At 42.5% G+C, this 10,325-nt stretch overlaps 1 non-coding gene across 1 annotated transcript; it reads left to right on the forward strand.

Annotated features, from left to right (window-relative positions):
* The first annotated feature begins 9,197 nt into the window (after nucleotides 1-9,197).
* On the forward strand, nucleotides 9,198-9,269 carry TRNAC-GCA (transfer RNA cysteine (anticodon GCA)). Its single transcript has one exon. It is a non-coding gene; the product is annotated as a tRNA-Cys (tRNA).
* Nucleotides 9,270-10,325: the final 1,056 nt, after the last annotated feature.

The raw sequence follows: 10,325 nt of genomic DNA on the forward strand, positions 1-10,325 counted from the left end.
CAGGAGAGGATGGTATTATCGCCGAGATCTGGAAATTCCAAGATGAAAACAACACCAAAATATCCATTACATAAAAAGGGTGATAAGACATATCCAAATAATTACAAAGGTTGTTCGCTAGTACCAGTTGCGTGCAAAATTTTCTCTAAGGTGCTACTAAACAGGCTACAACCACAAGCAGATCCACAAATAGGCAGGCTTCAGAAAAGGGAGATCATGCATCGAACAGATCTGGAACTTGAGGACACTTTTGAAAGTCAGACAAACAAGAAGCACTGTAGTTACATTTGTGGACTTTAAAAAAGCGTACGAATCCATAGACAGACAGACGCTCTTTGATGTACTGGAAGAATATGGCACTGACAGAAAAACCAGAGCACTTATTCAACAGACGCTTGCAGACACCACCTCCAAGATCAAGTTCATGGGAGAAATTTCGGAACCCTTCCAGATACACACAGGTGTCCGACAAGGAAGCAGGTTCATACCAATCTTGTTCAAAATGGTGTTAGGCAAAATTATCAAGCCGTGGAAGGAACAAGTTAAAGGAATACAGCTGGGAAGAACACGTGAAACAAAACCCATCATAAAATGCCGGCTTTTGCAGAGACATAGCCATACTCAGCAATAATACACAGGAGGCAAAGGAAGCACTGGAACGCTTGCATGAAGTAGCTGCCAAAACAGGTCGACAGATATCTTACGAGAAGACCCAATACATGGAACGATAGAACAACAATGTGCACACCATGCATGCTGTATATGGATCCGTAAAAAGAGTTAAATTGAAATATTTAGGTGTATACATACAAATAGGAGGATTAAACAAGGCGTCTAACACAAAACGATCGGAAACCCTCTAGAAAGCATACAAACTCACATGGTCAGAAAAGCTTATCAAGACAGGCCAAACTTAGACACTACAAAACAGTCGCATTACCAGAAGCATTGCATGCGTGAGAAATGAACACAATTGGAGCATCAGGCATCATAGAGACAGAAAAAATTGAACGTAAAATTCTCAGAAAAATATTTGGACCAATACACACAGATGGTATATGGGTGAAACGACCTACCGAAGAGCTGTACCAGAACACTGACATGATCAGGAAACTCAGACTAACTTTCTACGGGCACATGCGGAGAATGGACAACAACAAATTCACAAAGAAAATCGTTGGTGTAGTAAACAGTTCAAGCAAGAAAACATATTGGTATCATGAAGTAGAGGAAGACGTAAGGCAGGTGGGGGTCAACACGTAAATGATAGGAGACAGAAAGGAATTCAGAAACAAAATTAGGAATACAAAATTTATAGTAAATGAGAAGAAGACAGGAACATTGTGGACAGAACAAAGTTTATTAGAGAACCATGTATTCCATCTCCTGCCATTCCCTCTCTTTCCCTCTATCATCCTTTCTATAATAATTATCATTTCGTGTGACAATTTCTAGCATGGTGCTGCCTTAAAAGCAGACCCTCCGCCAAGGGTTGGAGGCATCTGCCGTGTATAGGAAACTGCGTGTAATTGTGGTGGAGGATAATGTTGTGTGTGAGTTGCCGCGACCTTGAGGACAGCAAAAGCTCCCTGTCTCCGAGCCAAGGGAATTAACCGTATAAGGTAAAAATAACCAACCCTGTTGGAAATCAAATCCCACGGCCTCTGAACAAGCCTGAACATTCAGCCACGTAGTCAGACGTTATTCCCGTTATAATCTGAGTCACTTCATATGTTTTATTCCTAAAGACGTGACCAAAACGGAGTTTTATTATTTTAATGCTGTGAAGAAGCTCTTTCTTTGATCCTACTTGCTGGTTAGTCATCCGTGCTGTCCAAGGTATTTTCTGTACAAACAAAGGCTGCACACGAATTCACCCTCGTGACTACTACTACTACTAAACGTTTCCATTCCTCCCCTGAAGGGGGAGGCGGGCCTCTTAGAGGGTGAGGCCGTCTCTCAGGCCGGGAGATTTGTTACGTTGAAGGAGATGTGCGGAGAAGGTGAGGGGGTGGGCGTCCGTGGCCTATACTAGGAACTGTCCCGGCATTCGCCTTAGTGCAGGAGAATGGGAAACCACGGAAAACCATTCTCAGGACAGCGGACGGGCAAGGCCAGGCGAGAAATGCAGCACTGTGCCCCAGGCCCGTCTCCCGAATGCAGAGGCGTAGAGCCACGGTAGAGCCGTGACCACCTCTCCTCTGCTCGGTTGGCCGGTCAGAGTACAGAGCATATGGGTCAACAACCCACTCTGCGTCTACCGACCACCCTCGTGAATATCTTTTCATTCCACACGTAGGACTAACTTACTTCACTTTAACATTGCCGATCAATTTAACTATCGTAATGTATAAGTTCGAACATTCCTTGAAAATATTTGACAATATATTATTTATTTATTTATTTATTTATTTATTTATTTATTTATTTATTTATTTATTTATTTATTTATTTATTTATTTATTTATTTATTTATTTATTTATTTATTTATTTATTTATTTATTTATTTCATGCCTTTGTATGTGGCGAAGTTAGGGCTCTCGGCCCTCTCGTACACTTAACCACTACGTACAGTATATAATCACATACTTTGGTAAAATAACATTAGCAGACCCTAGGAGCTACCTAAATTTATGGAGTAATATTATAACAGATTGTAATTGTTATTTTTAATGATTAATATTTTCTAGCCTATCTACATCTATATCACCTAACAATAGTTCTAAATCATACTTACACTCATACACACTAACATTCATACAAGCTGTTCACGTATTTAAGAGGAAATCTCGACAAGACCGTTTAAATGAGACTGTTGAAGTGCTATTACGTATACTGACAGGGAGTGTGTTCCATAGCCTTGCCCCAGACACTTGGAAAGAGTGGCTGTATACAGATGAATGATTAACCGGTATCATAAGGGTAGAAGTCGATCTGGTATTATGTCCATGGAAAGATGAGAGGAAGTTAAAATATGAGGATAGGTGTTCAGGTGTAGATTCGTTCAGAAGTCGAAAAATTAGTGTCGCAGTATGTAAATTCCTTAGTTGATCAATTTTCAGCCAGGATAGCTTCTCATAATAAGGTGAAATATGTGTCCTAAAGTTCAAAGAAAGTATAAATCGTATGCAAGAGTTCATTGCCCTTTGAAGTTTCATAGTTTGTTCTGCAGTTGCATCCTTGAAAATATTTGACAATATATTATCACTCCGTCACATATAATACTACAACTGATCCACTAACATACATGATGCAAATCGAGAACATGCAAGGGACTGTGAACATTACCACGTGCTAACCATGCATTCGAAGCAGAAGGGCCCACAACATGGCGATGCGCAAAACATCAGCGCGCTCTTTGAGTCTAGATAAGTAATATTAAAGTCTTCGTTTTCAGCTTACGCCCATGTTCCCAGTTCTCAAAAGTTTTCATTTCATACTCCGTGGTGTTCTGAGAGTCCACGACTCCACTCCACACAGGAGGATATACACTAAACACAGCCTTTAAGAATCTCAATCGTAGATTTAAATTGAGTTGAGGGTCACCAAATAATTCATTGCGTCGTTCGAATAAACCCGCTTCTCGGATATGGCATATTCTTATCACAGCCACTTCTTTCTTTCTGTCTTAATCTGCTTACCCTCCGGGAGTGGCAGATAATTACACTAACAACTTGACCCCAGAAACGGAATAATAATAATAATAATAATAATAATAATAATAATAATAATAATAATAATAAAAATAATAATAATAATAATAATAATAATAATAATAATAATAATAATAATAATAATAATAATAATAATAATAAGGATTGGAAATGTGCATTGTTTCACCCACTTCACAAGAAAGGAGACAAATCAGATATTAATAACTACAGAGGAATTTCTCTCCTCTCACTCGTATATACACTGACTGACAGAGCAAATGCAACACCAAGAAGGAGTGGTTCGAAAGGGATGAAAGTTGGGGAAAAAACAGAGACGGCACGGACGAATAATTGATGTTTATTTCAAACCGATATGCAGGTTACACAATGCGCACGGCATCGACTCAGTAGGATGTAGGACCACCGCGAGCGGCGATGCACGCAGAAACACGTCGAGGTACAGAGTCAATAAGAGTGCGGATGGTGTCCTGAGGGATGGTTCTCCATTCTCTGTCAACCATTTGCCACAGTTGGTCGTCCGTACGAGGCTGGGGCAGAGTTTGCAAACGGCGTCCAATGAGATCCCACACGTTTTCGATTGGTGAGAGATCCGGAGAGTACGCTGGCCACGGAAGCATCTGTACACCTCGTAGAGCCTGTTGGGAGATGCGAGCAGTGTGTGGGCGGGCATTATCCTGCTGAAACAGAGCATTGGGCAGCCTCTGAAGGTACGGGAGTGCCACCGGCCGCAGCACATGCTGCACGTAGCGGTGGGCATTTAACGTGCCTTAAATACGCACTAGAGGTGACGTGGAATCATACGCAATAGCGCCCCAAACCATGATGCCGCGTTGTCTAGCGGTAGGGCGCTCCACAGTTACTGCCGGATTTGACCTTTCTCCACGCCGACGCCACACTCGTCTGCGGTGACTATCACTGACAGAACAGAAGCGTGACTCATCGGAGAATACGACGTTCCGCCATTCCCTCATCCAAGTCGCTCTAGCCCGGCACCATGCCAGGCGTGCACGTCTATGCTGTGGACTCAATGGTAGTCTTCTGAGCGGACGCCGGGAGTGCAGGCCTCCTTCAACCAATCGACGGGAAATTGTTCTGGTCGATATTGGAACAGCCAGGGTGTCTTGCACATGCTGAAGAATGGCGGTTGACGTGGCGTGCGGGGCTGCCACCGCTTGGCGGTGGATGTGCCGATCCTCGCGTGCTGACGTCATTCGGGCTGCGCCTGGACCAATCGCACGTGCCACATGTCCCTGCTCCAACCATCTTCGCCACAAGCGCTGCACCGTGGACACATCCCTATGGGTATCGGCTGCGATTTGACGAAGCGACCAACCTGCCCTTCTCAGCCCGATCACCATACCCCTCGTAAAGTCGCCTGTCTGCTGGAAATGCCTCCGTTGACGGCGGCCTGGCATTCTTAGCTATACACGTGTCCTGTGGCACACGACAACACGTTCTACAATGACTGTCGGCTGAGAAATCACGGTGCGAAGTGGGCCATTCGCCAACGCCGTGTCCCATTTATCGTTCGCTACGTGCGCAGCACAGCGGCGCATTTCACATCATGAGCATACCTCAGTGACGTCTGTCTACCCTGCAATTGGCATAAAGTTCTGACCACTCCTTCTTGGTGTTGCATTTGCTCTGTCAGTCAGTGTAAAATCTTCTCTAAAGCTCTACTTAATAGATTAGAGAAACAAACAGACCACCTGATCGGAGATTATCAGGCTGGATTCCGAAAAGTGAGATCCTGCGCAGAACAAATCCTAAACCTAAAAACCATACTACAAACTCGCAAAACCAAACAAACAGTAATCACCTTTGTTGACTTCGAAAAGGCGTATCATTCCATAGATCGGCAGACCGTGTCCAACATACTAGAGGAATTTCAAAAATTGCATGAAATAGCCGCAAAAACCGGACTTTAAATTTCATTTGAAAAGACGCAGTTTAGGGAAGGAACTAAATCAAGATTCGACAATCAACCGTTAATCACCAAATGTGGAATAATTTCCCAAGTAGACAAATTCGAATATCTAGCCAGCAGGGTTAAATCAGGAAGCTAACAAAGAAAGAACTGCTAAACTGCAAAGGGCTTACAAAATCACATGGTACAGATACAACAAAAGATGTATATCAAAAAATGCAAAATTACGACACTACAATACTGTTATCAAACCAGAAGCACTTTATGCATCTGAAACACTGATCATTGGCGGCAGGTCACAAATGAAAAGCATTGAGAACAAGAGAGGAAAATTCTCAGAAAAATCCTAGGACCAAAGTTCGAAAATGGAATTTGGGTGAAAAAGAAACCACACGAAATTTTTCAATTCACAGAAAAAATCACAGGTCCGCCTCTGTGGTGTAGTGGTTAGTGTGAATAGCTGCCCCCCCCCCCGGAGGCCCGGGTTCCACTCCCGGCTCTGCCACGAAATTTGAAAAGTGGTACGAGGGCTGGAACGGGGTCTACTCAGCCTCGGGAGGTCAACTGAGTAGAGGTGGGTTCGATTCCCACCTCAGCCATCCTGGAAGTGGTTTTCCGTGGTTTCCCACTTCTCCTCCAGGCAAATGCTGGGATGGTACCTAACTTAAGGCCACGGCCGCTTCCTTTCCTCTTCCTTGTCTATCCCTTCCAATCTTCCCATCCCCCACCAAGGCCCCTGTTCAGTATAGCAGGTGAGGCCGCCTGGGCGAGGTACTGATTATTCTCCCCAGTTGTATCCCCCGATCCGATGTCTGAAGATTCAGGACACTGCCCTTGAGGCGGTAGAGGTGGGATCCCTCGCTAAGTCCGAGGGAAAAGCCAACCCTGGACAATAAACAGATTAAGAAAGAAAGAAAGAAAAAATCACAGATACCATCAGAAAGAGACGACTAAAATTCTACGGACACCTACACAGAATGCATAACAACAGGCTGACAAAAGAAAATTCTAAATCTAGCTCTAATCTTGAAAATCCGCAACAATTGGTTAGCAGAAATTCATGAAGATCTACAAGAAATGGGTACTGAGGAAGAAACCATTCAAGACAGAATGAAATTTAGAAGCTTAGTAAACAAACATAAATTTGCAGAGAAACCAACAAGGAAAAATAAAGGCTGGACAGAAACACGCAGAAAGGAACACAGTGAAAAAAATGAAGATATATTGGGAAGAAAAGACGAAGAAACATTGTGCAAAATAAGTTCAAACGTGCTCCACAGTTGGGCACAACAAATCAAATAATAATAATAATATTAATAATAATAATAATAGTAATAATAATAATAGTAATAATAATGGTTTTATATCCCAATAACTATTTATTCTGGATTTTCGGATACGCTGAGGTGCCGAAATGTTGTGCCGGAGGTATCCTTTAAGTCAGTAAATCTACCGACACGAGGCTCACGCATTAGAGCACCTTCAAAAACCACCGAACTGAGTCGGGATCGAACCCGTCAACATGAGGTCAGTCTTGCTTTATGTATTCAGTCAGTGAACATACCAGCTTTTCTCATAGTTTCCCAGTATGCTCAGTAAAGACGTGTTGATACGTCACGAGGGTTACTTTCCTTGTTAGTTGTGATCGTTGCCTACGCTATAATACAAGGCCTTGAAATGCACTCGTGGAAACGGGTTGCTTCGTAGTTCACCATTCAGCCGCTAGGATCGCGGTCTTGTCCCCTTGTATTCGCATGGCCGTATATGTCAATAAGTAAAGTATATCCTAAATAAAAAGAACTGAATGTTTTTGCGAGTATTGACAGTACTTTATTTATAGAGCGGTGCTGCATTGGCTTGGGTATATCATTGAAGTTTCAAAACTTTCCTTCTGAGGGGCTTCTTACCAAGTTTCAAAACTTTCTCTCTTCTACTTGAGTGGCTCAAAGCAATGTTGTCTAACAGAGGTCTCAGAAATTTTCATAGTAGAAAAAGAGGTGGTTTGTCGCCTTTACACTTTCCACAATAATTTCACTGTTGAACATGTCTTTCGAAAAAATAAACGTACACCTTTTAGTAACTCTCTTCGGGGCAAGTACTGCGTAGCGGAAGTGACAAATTCCGTCGTTCGCTGCAGAAGTGCCACAGACGATTTTCGGTATCTGAGGGCTCCTCGATCTTGAAAACGAATAAGACACAATGTTGGACTTCGAGTAGCTGGAGAACAGATCTGTTCTAAACAGCCTTTACAGTCTGTTTGTTCTTTTGCCACACGAACCATAATGTAATTGTATTCCGCTTGGCGTCTTAGGTAGCTGAAGAAGAGCTCGATGGCATAGCTCGTCAGGTTCCTCATCAATGCATAATGCAAATGTATACTTATGAGGTATTTTACGCAGGCCACAGTGGACTGGGTAGTCAAGATCTATGCCTGATACATTTCTCTCATGATTCTTTTTTACTTTCTCTGAATGCATTTTAAGTTTCTTAATATATGACAGGGAATCATTAATTAACCAACTGAGGAGTTCATCTTTAGTACTAAAGGATGCTTTTTTTTTTGTTTTTTTTTTTTTGCTAGTGACTTTACATCGCACCGACACAGATAGGTATTATGGCGACGATGGGATAGGAAAGGCCTAGGAGTTGGAAGGAAGCGGCCGTGGCCTTAATTAAGCTACAGCCCCAACATTTGCCTGGTGTCAAAATGGGAAACCACAGAAAACCATCTTCAGGGCAGCCGACAGTGGGATTCGAACCCACTATCTCCCGGATGCAAGCTCACAGCCGCGCGCCCCTAACCGTACGACCAACTCGCCCGGTTAAAAGTTGCTCGTTTGTTCTCGTTCCTGAATATGTCCCATGTGAGGTGTTGCAGACGTTATGCGCATTGAACAATTTAATAAAATGCTCCATAAAACAAATGACTTATTTTAAACTGTATTTTATGCTCTCGGGACAAAACCACCTCCATACTTTACAAACCAGAGATTGTTTCAGGGGAAAATACAATATTTTTAGCTCTTGCTACATTCATTTTCGTGAAATTTGTTGGGCAAATTATTTTCCTCGTTGGTTTCCTAATTTAAGATTTCTGATTTTGAAGATGCCTCTCAAATGATTGCCGGTCACGGTAGCATAGTTTAAAAAAGTCCAGTGACAAATTTTGGGATCGCCCGATTCTTATGACGTAACTCGGATCAAAACTTAGGAAAGGCCTACTTCGATCAGCTTGAAGTCGTATCTCATGCGTAATACTTCCTCTGTATAATGTTTCGAACATTGAACATTCACTGGAAACTTGTGAAACGAAATTCCACTACCTTTAATTTCTCGTGAATAAACCATGACTGGAACTGCGAATGCTTAACATCAGACAAATACATAATACATTCACAACCAACTCAGTTAATGAACACGTTTAAAGGCGCGAGCCTGGTAGACAGGGGGTAAGATAGCGATCCTAGCGGCCCGGCATTGAACTTCAGTGTAACCACTTCCATAGCGTTTTACGGGCTCTATTTCCAGGCCTTGTATTATAACGTAGGCAACGGTTGTGACATTCACTTGGTTAGACTGACCATTCCCGGCGTGTGGGGGTATAGCTCAGTGGTAGAGCATTCGACTGCAGATCGAGAGGTCCTCGGTTCAAACCCGGGTGCCCCCTGACATTTTTTGTCCCCTGCTATTGTACGTATATGGTGATAAAACACGAGAATACACGCTGCGCCATCTCGTGCACGGTACGTTAGCAAGTCATAGAACATCTCGATGAGCAGTGGTTCGTGACACTTTACTCTGGCAGGACTGTGCCGCCATCCCTTCCCACTCGCCAATCGCTGCAGTTTTTACTGACCAGCGGCACTATACTTTTAGATTAATAATAATAATAATAATAATAATAATAATAATAATAATTGTTACCGTGGTTTAGTGGATCAGCAGAGGTGAAAGAAGATGCGGGTTGGAATAGGTCTCAACTACAAAATTTAAGTTAATTTAAAACTTTAACGAAGTTTATATTTTCTTTTCAAAATCAACATATAACAGAGTATAACAGGTACCAAGTAGCAGATCAACAAATTAACAAATTACAGATCGTTACAAGATTTGGGCTTCGAGCCCCGAGATTAATTTCTGAGCTCTCAGCTCACCACCACAATTGCTCAAGGGCAGAAAACGCCTAAATGCATGGAGCCCTTGCTCCCAACTTTTAACTCAAGCCTCCCAGAGGCACCTTTCACACACAAGGAAGAGCAGATGCGCTCTCAAAGTCTTCAAGCCTATTTAAGAGGCCATAAACTGACTTTACACTAACTGCCCTCAAGGCACACATATAATGGCACAGGGGTACCTCGTACCCAATCTACTGGACCTTCACAAGAAGAAAACAAAATATCAGGTTAAGTTACTGGCCCAAAGTACAGAAGGGATTGGAGGCGTGAACTTGCACTCCTAAATACACTTTTAAAACCTAAGTGGCTCTAGGCCGAAACACAGGGGCTAATTCCAAGCTAAGGAGGTGACCCGTATGAGAAAACTTTAATATTTTAAGGAAGAGAAGAAACGGTTATGAAAACGTAGTCACCTCAATTTCAAAGTGAAGGGGAGTTCGAGAGGGTAAACCACTCTCTATCCCCGCTTTACAGTAAAAGAAATTTATAGATTTTACATAGACAGAAAAGGAATTTACATTTTAAAAAAGGTAGGCTACATACTAAAG

This window comes from Anabrus simplex, chromosome 8 (assembly GCF_040414725.1).
Source record: "Anabrus simplex isolate iqAnaSimp1 chromosome 8, ASM4041472v1, whole genome shotgun sequence".
NCBI classification, from domain to species: domain Eukaryota; kingdom Metazoa; phylum Arthropoda; class Insecta; order Orthoptera; family Tettigoniidae; genus Anabrus; species Anabrus simplex.